The following is a 10,421-nucleotide window of genomic DNA, read 5'->3' as shown; positions in this document are numbered from 1 at the left end:
TTTAACAATCCTTCATGCGATAAGCTATCCCTCTTCAAAAGCCATGGCTTGCACCATCTTGACTTTTTTTTCTTTTTTCTTTGTAATGTAAGTGCCAGCGCTACATGTACTAAATCGTCCGATGAAAAACAATCAGAGAGAGACATCTTTCCGATTCAAAACGTTGAGAAAACTGAGCAAAAGAATGTAACGTGAGTGGCCTACCCACTCGGGCATAGGTTTGTGCAGTTGACCATACCATAACCCTACCATTGCTAAAGACTGTAGCGTGAATGGGGGGCTTTAGGTCTCCCCATCAGCGGCCTTCATACTTGAGTCGGACTTATAAACTGTCCGGTGTGCTGTATAATTTTCAGAACTAGACACTGAAACGCTGCATATGGCAGATTCTTCCATTACATCAGATCAAGCTGTACGGTATGTAACATGACATAAATATAGGCTACGTGGGTGTGCTCGGCTCAGTCGGCTGCTCGTCGCTCGGTGTAGTCGGCTGCTCGTCGCTCGGTGTAGTCGCCAGCTTGCCTTGGTGTTTAGTCGCCAGCTTGCCTTGGTGTTATGCGGACGGGTGACGTGTGGCTGTGTGGCGTGGTGTCTTTGGTGCAGTGCTGATAGTGATCTTTGGTGTGTGGTTGATGCCTTTGTGCAGTGCTGATAGTGATCTGTGGTGTGTGGTTGACGCCATGGTGTAGTGCTGATGGTGATCTGTGGTATGTGGCGTGGTTTCTTGGGTGCAGTGCTGATGGTGATCTGTGGTGTGTGGCGTGGTTTCTTGGGTGCAGTGCTGATGGTGATCTGTAGCTGTGTGGTGTTTAATTGGTGCAGTGCTGATAGTGCTCTGTGGTGTGTGGTTGACGCCTTGGTGCAGGGCTGATGGCGATCTGTGATGTGTGGCGTGGTTTCCTTGCATGGTGCTGTGCTGCTGATGATCTGTGGCTGTGCAATGTGATGCTTATGGTGACCTGTGGCTGAGGGGTGCGGTGTACTGTGGTGGTTTAACGCCTTGGTGCAGTAGTGACGGTGACTGCTGAGAAGACTGCGTGTAGTGTAAGTGCTTGGATGGCAGAGTGGCAATCTGTATAGGCTGTGATAGGCCGCGGTAGGCAGTGATAAGTGGGCGAACGTGTGATGTGAAGCAGTGAACGTAACCCAGCACTTGTTTCACCTGCCTCACCTGCCTCGTGGACTGAGAGGTGAAGGTTCAGGTGACATGGGAGCCAGCCACGACATGGGAAGTGGCAGAGAGGACAGTAAGAGGAGCGAAGCAATGGGGTTCGCGGAGTACCTCAGGATGATCTACTAGGCCCGCTTCTTGGTGAGTACTCGCTGCTGATTCACTTTGTAAAGAAAGTATTCATATTTGATTTCTTATGTTGCTCATGCTCTTATTTCGTGTATGTTTGCCTTGAGAATAATTGCAGTGTGCACAGAAGAGGAAATCGGTTAATTTTTGTGGAGAATTGATGGATTTTAGGATTTTACAATAATCTTTATGTGTGGATTTATCAAGTAAAGTATTTTGGTGTTCATAGAAGAGGAAAGAGGCGTATTTATTGATATTATTCTATTTCTATGAGAGAATTGACAGATTTTAAACCATTTTATGTGGATTGGATACATGTTACTAATGCAATTTCTCCATATGAATTTACCAGAGAAACAATATTGATGTGTATGGAAGAGGAAAAAGGTGATTTTATTGATGTTATACCATTTCTATGAGAATTGACTGACTTTAAACCATTTTATGTGGATTTGATATGACATTTTGTTAATAATGCATTTTTTAATGAATTTAACAGGGAAACTATTTTAATGTGTATAGAAGAGGAAGGAGGTGTATTTATTGATTTTATTCCATTTCTATGTGAGAATTGACTGATTTTAAACCATTTTTTCTGGATTTGATATATTTTCTTACTAATGCATTTTTTTCTATTCAGAATTTAATAGGGAAACTATGGAAGAGGAAAGAGGTGAATTTATTGGTTTTATTCAAATTCTATAAGAGATTTGACTGATTTTAAATGGTTTTATTTTGTTACCAATGCAATTTTACCTTGTAAATTTACCAGTTTGTTTTGATGTGTATAGAAGAGGAAAAAGGTGAGTTTATTGGTTCTATTTCATTTCTATGAGAGAACTGACTGAGTTAAACCATTTTCATGTGGATTGGATATGTATTATGTTACTAATGCAATTTTTTCCGTATAAGTTTATCAGGGAAATTATTTTGATGTGTATAGAATAGGTAATAAATGAGTTTGTAGATTACTGATTGATTGTATGTGATTTCTATGTGAATTGGATAGAATGACATGTTACTGATGCTATTTTTTTCGTGTTTATTTGCCAGGGAAACTATTTTTTATCTTAATGGGTGAGGGAAATGGTGATTCTTATGATAATTCAAGGAAAAAATATGTTTCTTCTTGTGTTGGTTGGAGAAGCAAATGTTGACTGTGTTGGCCAAAGAAGGAAAATTTTGGTACATATCATAGTGTTCATAAGTGTCAATCTTGAGTAGGAAAATTTGGAGGATGTCTTTTTCTTATTAACTTCTTAGTGAGGAGCAACTTTTGTGTTTTTTTGATAATATTTTCTGCCCATAACACACACACACACACACACACAAAAGGAAATCAAAGAGTCAGGGGAGAAAACTTTGGGCCTTGCTGAAATTATAGATCAACAGATCATAGAAGAGAAGATAGCTGAGAAAGTGGTGAAGGTTATTAAGTCAAATGAGACATTGGTGAGGGAAACTGTAGACAAAAAGAGATGTGTGGTGATATTTGGTGTGGAGGAGGATAAGACACCGAGTAAAATGGAGAGAGAAAAACATAAAAAGGTGATAAATAATATCATTAATGTGGTGCAAGAGGAGGAAAAGACCTAGTACAAGAAATAGAGGACTTCCATAGAATTGGAAAGTTCACAAGAGAAGGTATGAGGCCAATAAGAATCAAACTTAAGTCACAAAAGGATGTAGATGAATTGGTGGAGAAGTCATGGAGGCTAGCCCAGCAGGAAACAACAAGGAAGATTTGGTTGAGAAGAGATCTCGGTGAAAAGGAAAGAGAAATGTTAAATGAGTTGAGAAAGGAGGCTTTGAAAAAAATGAAGAGAGGACAGAAGAAGAGAAGAAAGAGTTTTTCTGGAGAATCTTGGATATGAGACTGAGGAAGTGGTTCATAACCCAGAAAAGTACAGCAAGAAAGGACTAAAGAAACTTACATATGAGCGAAATGTAATGTATTCCAACATAAATGGAGTGATATCGGGATTTTAGAACTCAACGATTACTTGAGGGACAAGAACCCAGATATTGTGGGTCTTACTGAAACAAAACTGAGAGAGGAGAAGACCTGATGAAGGTTGGAGAAGGAAATATAACGTTTGGAAAAGAAATAGAGTAGGTAAGATGGGAGGAGGAGTGATGTTGCTGGTTAAAAAGATATAAAGGTGGATCAAGTGAAAAAGGTATGGGAAAGGCAGAAGTGCTAAAGATCAGAGCAGAAACTAATGAAGGAAAAAGAGGCACTACATAGTGGTGTACGTACCACCTAAGACAAATGCATGGTCAGTACAGGAATATGAAGAAATGATAAGTGATACAGGAACATGTCTGGAAGAAATGTTGGGTGGCTGTGAACGAACTATAATGATGGGAGATTTTAATTGTAAAGAGGTGTGTTGGGAGGACTGGTCAATGGAAGGATCAGAGACAACATGGGAAATACACTATTGACACTGGCAATGGAAAATGTGTTAACTCAGTGGGTCAAAGAAGATACTAGGTTTGGAGGAGAGGAGCATCGTCAAGACTGGACTTGGTCTTTAGTACAGAGCCAATGGTCATTGAGGAGATGAGGGTGGAGTGCCCTTTAGCAAAGAGTGATCATGCAGTTTTGGAGTTCAAGGTGATAGACGAAGAGAAATCTAGAAGAAATGAAGAATATAAAGTGGGAAGATGGAATTATGCCAAGACAGATTTTGGAAACCTAAAGAAATTCTTTCAAGAGACAAATTGGATGAAATTCAAGAGTGCTAAGGAGCAAATGAAAAGTGGAAGGAATTTATAAAAATATACAAAGAAGGTGAGAAAAATTTGTACCAATAAGACAACATAGAGAAGTTGGAAAGCAGGACTGGTTTAACGATAGATGTGAAAAGGCTAGAACAAGAAAAGAGGATGCATGGAAGAGGTGGAGAAGGAAAAGACGGATTAAGCAGTGGGAAAGTTACAAAAGAGCAAGAAATGAATATGTGTTGATTAGAAGAGAAGAAAGAAAGAAACAAGAAAAGGATATAATTGATAAATGTAAAGACCAACCAAGGCTTTTTTACAGACATGTGAACAACAACATCAAAAATAGAGAAAGTATTGAAAGTTTAGAAGTAAATGGAGTATACAGTGAAGATCCCAGGAAATGGCAGAGGCTATGAATGGATGCTTTCGGAAGGTATTCACAAAGGAGACTGCTTTTGACAAACCACTGGTAATGGAACAGAAAGGGATTATGAAGGAGTTTCAAGTAACGGTGGAGGAGATCAAGAACATGATGGGGAGTTTAGAAGTGAGAAAAGCTGTGGGACCTGATGGGGTATCAGGATGGATTTTAAGAGAATGCAGGAGCAATTGGCAGAAAAAGTTTGTGAAGTAATTGATGCCTCATTAAGGGAAGGCGTAGTGCCCCAAGACTGGAAAAGAGCTAACATTGTCCCAATCTATAAATCAGGTAACAAGAGACCCATTGAACTATAGACCAGTGTCACTTACAAGTGTGGTAGCTAAGATGTGTGAGAGGGTGGTGAAGACTAGATGGACAGACTTCTTGGAGAAAAATGACATACTTTGTGAGTGTCAATTTGGTTTTAGGAAAGGGCGTTCATGCACGACAAACCTGATATGTTACTATTCGAGGGTGATAGATGTAATACAGGAAAGAGATGGTTGGGCTGATGGAATATATCTGGATTTAAAAAAGGCCTTTGATAAGGTACCACACCAGAGACTGATCTGGAAACTTGAAATGGTAGGAGGAGTGCATGGCAGTTTACTAAAATGGATGGAAGACTTTTGGTAGGAAGAGAAATGAGAACAATAATTAAGGACAGACCATCAGAATGGGGATTGGTGGAGAGTGGAGTTCCACAGGGATCAGTGTTGGCACCAGTAATGTTCGCAGTCTACATAAATGACATGGTGGATGGGGTGTCCAGTTATGTGAGCCTATTTGCAGACGATGCAAAATTGTTACGAAAAGTGAGATGTGACAAAGATTGCGAACTACTCCAGGAAGACTTGGACAGAATATGGAAATGGAGCTGTACATGGCAAATGGAGTTCAACACGACAAAATGCAAGAAAATAGAGTTTGGCAAGAGTGAAAGAAGAATCAGGAGTATGTACAAGATAGGAAATGAAGACATAAAACCAGTCATGAAGAAAAAGACCTTGGGGTGACAATTACCAATGACCTATCGCCAGAGAGACATATAAACAAAATAATTGGAGAAGTATTGAACTTATTGAGGAACATAAGAGTGGCGTTCGTATATCTAGATGAAGAAATGATGAAGAAAATAATTACTGCAATGATAAGACCGAGGCTTGAATATGCAACAATACAGTGGGCTCCGAACTTAAAGAAACACATAAGGAAACTAGAGAAAGTACAGAGGGCTGCAACGAAAATGGTGCCTGACTTAAGAGATTTGACTTATGAAGACAGACTGAAAAGAATGCAACTTCCAACCCTGGAAAACAGAAGAGAAAGGGAGACCTGATAGCAATATACAGAGTGATGATTGGCATGGAAAAATGGATAGGGAAGATCTGTGTATGTGGAATGGAAGAATGTCGAGAGGGCATGGGAAAAAACTAAAATGGCCACTTATAGGAGAGATGTGAAAAAATATAGCTTCCCTCATAGAAGGGTGGAAGCATGGAATAGTTTAGACGTGGAAGTGGTCAACGCAAGGAATATTCATGATTTTAAGAAAAAGCTGGACATTAATAGATATGGAGACGGGACAACACGAGCATAGCTCTTTTCCCGTATGTTACAATTAGGTAAATACAATTAGGTAAATACACACACACACACACACACACACACACACACACACACACACACACACACACGGATAGGCCTGGTCTCAGGCCTATCCGAAGATCGGAAACAATGAGCTCTGAGCTCGTTTCGTAGGGTAACGTCTGGCTGTCTCGTCAGAGACTGCAGCAGATCAAACAGTGAATTACACACACACACACACACACGTACGGGATCGAGTCCCGGTAAGCGGCGAGGCAAATGGGCAAGCCTCTTAATGTGTGGGGTGTGTTCACCTAGCAGTAAATAGGTACAGGATGTAACTCAAGGGGTTGTGGCCTCGCTTTCCCAGTGTGTGTTGTGTGTTGATGTGGTCTCAGTCCTACCCGAAGATTGGTCTATGAGCTCTGAGCTTGCTCCATAATGGGGAAGACTGGCTGGGTGACCAGCAGGCAACCGAGGTGAATTACACACACACACACACACACACACACACACACACACACACACACACACACACACACACACACACACACACACACACACTGTAGGGTAACGTCTGGCTGTCTTGTCAGAGACTGCAGCAGATCAAACAGTGAATTACACACACACACACACACACACACACACACACACACACACACACACACACACACACACACACACACACACACACACAAGCCAGAGGACCGGGGTTCGATTCCCCGGCTGGGTGGAGATATTTGGGTGTCTCCTTTCACATGTAGCCCCTGTTCACCTAGCAGTGAGTAGGTACGGGATGTAAGTCGAGGAGTTGTGACCTTGTTGTCCTGGTGTGTGGTGTGTGCTTGGTCTCAAGGCTATCCGAAGATCAGAAATAATGAGCTCTGAGCTCGTTCCGTAGGGTAACGTCTGGCTGTCTCGTCAGAGATTGCAGCAGATCAAACAAACAGTGAAACACACACACACACACACACACACACACACACTTTTCTTCTCTCTCTTATTTTCCCTATTTCGTGTGTGTGTATTTACCTAGTTGTATTTACCTAGTTGTAGTTTTACAGGGCCTGGGCTTTATGCTCGTGTGGTCCCGTCTCCATATCTACACTTATCCAATTTTTCTTTAAAACTATGTACACTCTTTGCTGATACCACTTCCTCACTCAAACTGTTCCAAGTCTCAACACATCTTTGCGGGAAACTAAATTTTTTAACATCTCTCAGACATCGTCCCTTCCTTAGTTTCTTACTATGCGATCTTGTGCTTCTAAAGTCATATTCTTCTCTCAGGATCAGTTTCTCATTATCCACTTCATCCATTCCGTTAATCAATTTATAAACTTGTATCAGATCCCTCTCTCTTCTCTGCTCCAAGGTTGGTAGATCCATTGCCTTTAGTCTCTCCTCATATGCCATCCCTTTAAATTCTGGAACCATTCTTGTAGCCATTTTTTGTAGTCTCTAATTTTCTTATGTGTTTCTTTTTATGGGGAGTCCACACAACTCCTGCATATTCCAATCTAGGTCTTATTTTAGTACTTATCAATTTCTTCATCATTTCCTTGTCCATATAGTGAAATGCTACTCCAATATTCCTTAGCAAATTATACGTCTCTCTGAAAATTCTATCAATATGGCTAACTGGTTGATTATTTTCTTCCATTGTCACTCCCAAGTCCTTTTCCTTTTTTACTTTTTCTAGTTCTACTCCATCTCCCATCTTATAGATTCCCACTGATCGTCGGTGTGTATGTGTGTGTGTGTGTGTGTGTGTTTGATGAGCATAAAAAATATTATTAAAAAAACACAAAAATTGCTGCCCACTGAGAAGTTAACAGGAAAAAGACATCCAAATTTTCCTTGTCTTGCCAATAAGGAAGGAAAATAAGAGAGATAGGAGGAGGAGAAAATAGAAAAGGAACGAGGAGTATACAAAGAAAGAAGAAACTAGATAAAAAGGAAAGAAGAAACAGAATAAAAAAAAAGTAAAGAAAGGAAAAAGAAATACTTACATAGAAAATAAAGGAAGAATCAATTACAATGAAAACACTATTTTTGTTTTATTATTATTATTATTATTATTTATTTTTTTTTTACCTAAACAAGGAATGTCAAGAAAACAACTTGGTAGATATAAAAGCCACAGTTGTACTTTTTATTGTTACAACAGACACTACAATATTAGACACTCATAACACCACCTTCATGTAACACTAGACCAGGGATTCTCAGCCTTTTTATCATTAAGAACCCCCTTAGTTAGACCATCTACCTGAACCCCCAGTAATCTGACATTGAACAGTGTTTATTCGGTGACTGACACTAACTCAATATGGAATGGTACTGCAAAGGATATTATTAGATCAGCCATCTGAGTACCCCTGGAAATCTTCTTGTGAACCCTTGGGAATTCACAAGCTCCAGGTTGAGAATCCCTGCACTAGACTCACATCATCATCTTCCTGTAACACTAGACACTCAACACCCCTCTCCTACAAAAGACCAAGTGTTTCCTTAGTATATCGGTTCCACCTCTGAACACACAACAGGACAACACAACAGGGAAAACAGAATATAGTAATAGTACTTTATTGTAATGTTAAGAATATATCACAGATGTGTCATAGATTTCCCGAGCTCAACTGTGTGATGTATAAAGTCAGAGTGTGTTGTCAAATTAAGCATATCATATCCCACTGTTTTGTCAGTTAACCCATTCACTTTTTGCTACATGTTTTGCTTATCTTTAACCACTCTTGAGACATTTCCTATTTCCTTACAGCTCCCTCCGAACTCCGAGACATTTCCTCTTTCCCTACAGCTCCCTCCAAACATTATACTGGGTAGAAATTGCAGAGTATATCCTTTTAATCCCTTGTGAACAGTTGCCGAGTTTTCTTACATTGTTTAGAGCTGTGAACTGTTGTCGATCACAGTGAGAGGGTTAGGGCACTGTGAAAGTAACACACGAACCTTGTTATCCTAACTTACATAGGTAGTTACTGTCTGTCTTTGCTGCCTTGGTCTGACAGAGATGGTTGAGTTCACATCACTATTGCTTTGTTAACTGTTCACCACTACTTGCCACATCTTATTCTGTTTTCATTTCCGAAACACTATGCTAGGTTAAAATTCTATAAAATTGTAAAATACATTCTTTTTTTATGCCTTTCTTTCTTGTAGTTGTTTATAAAAGCTACATATGTTCCTGTTAATGGTGTGAATTATTGTTTATTGTAGCAGAAGGGTTAAGGCACTAGAAATGTACAGAATTTCTTAACATCTTAATTACCTCACCTTTGTTCGTTCAAACATCACGCCACTGTCCTAATTGAAATGCTTGGGCAGATCTCAATATTGTTTACCTTCCTTTATTTTTCTTTTACTCATCTTAATTGTTTCACCTTTGTTGCATTCATTCAAACATCATGCCACTTAACCTACATGAAATGCTTGGGCAGATTTCAATATTGTTTACCTCCCTCTATTTTCTGGCTTGTCTTTTTTTTTCCGGGTATAAAAACACATACTATGAGAAGAGATCATCCTTATTTATATTCGTAGCTCCTGTACACAATCTAGATAAGCACACCCTAATGTTCTCCTCACCATCTTATGCTTCCCTGACATCACAGCAGTGCCACATGCAAACCTTTGATAGAAATACAGTACATTCCATCTCTGTATTCTTTCTTGACAAGCTGATGTACAGCCTAACGTCACATCGCCAACTTATGCACTCACAATTTTTACATTTCGGTGAGTGTGCTGCCTGCTTTGCTAAACTAAGACTATTTAAGTGGGATTATTTTGACCATTATTGCTGCTTTGAAGTGTATAGAACCTTGTACACTCATTGCCATTCACTGCTTTTGATATTAGATGTAGCTTTCATACTGTTATGCTTGTGAAGTCTTCTGTAAATTTATTCTCTACTTTTCCTATACTTGGTCCTCTTCTTTTTATTCTCCAATTTTCCTGCATTGATTCTTCTCATTCGGTAAGTTTTAAAATCTTGAATGCTTTTATTTTTCATTTTTTTCTGGTATCAATTGTTTTCTTATTGGTAACTTTTAAAAATCTTGTATGCTATTTGCTACTTTTTTCTTTTCATTCTTATTTCCTACTTTTTGTACACTAATATTTCTCATATCAGTAACTCTTTAAAATCTTGTATGCTTTTATTTTTCATTTTTCCTGCACCAGTTTCCTTCTTACCAGTAACTTTTCAAAAATCTTGTACATATTCTCTCTATATAATAACTCTCTAAAATCCTTAATACTCATATCTTCTACTTTTCTCTCCTGATCCTTCTTATACTAGCTTTTTCTCACATTTCTCTTGCTTTAACTTCTCTCGAGTTAATAATCTCCTCTGTC

The 10,421-nt window shown here is 39.2% G+C and overlaps 1 protein-coding gene across 3 annotated transcripts in view; it reads left to right on the top strand.

Annotated features, from left to right (window-relative positions):
* The first annotated feature begins 563 nt into the window (after positions 1-563).
* LOC123512613 overlaps positions 564-10,421 on the top strand; it is a 77,170-nt gene continuing 67,312 nt past the window's right edge. For 2 of the 3 annotated variants that reach the window (XM_045269048.1, XM_045269049.1), the window contains exon 1: positions 564-1,315. The gene's annotated coding sequence lies outside the window, so the exon portion shown is untranslated. The remainder of the gene's footprint in view (positions 1,316-10,421) is intronic. The other variant, XM_045269047.1, reaches the window with a different exon arrangement.

The sequence above is a fragment of the Portunus trituberculatus genome, chromosome 34, assembly GCF_017591435.1.
Source record: "Portunus trituberculatus isolate SZX2019 chromosome 34, ASM1759143v1, whole genome shotgun sequence".
Lineage (NCBI taxonomy): Eukaryota > Metazoa > Arthropoda > Malacostraca > Decapoda > Portunidae > Portunus > Portunus trituberculatus.
This window is presented reverse-complemented; position numbering and strand designations above follow the sequence as displayed.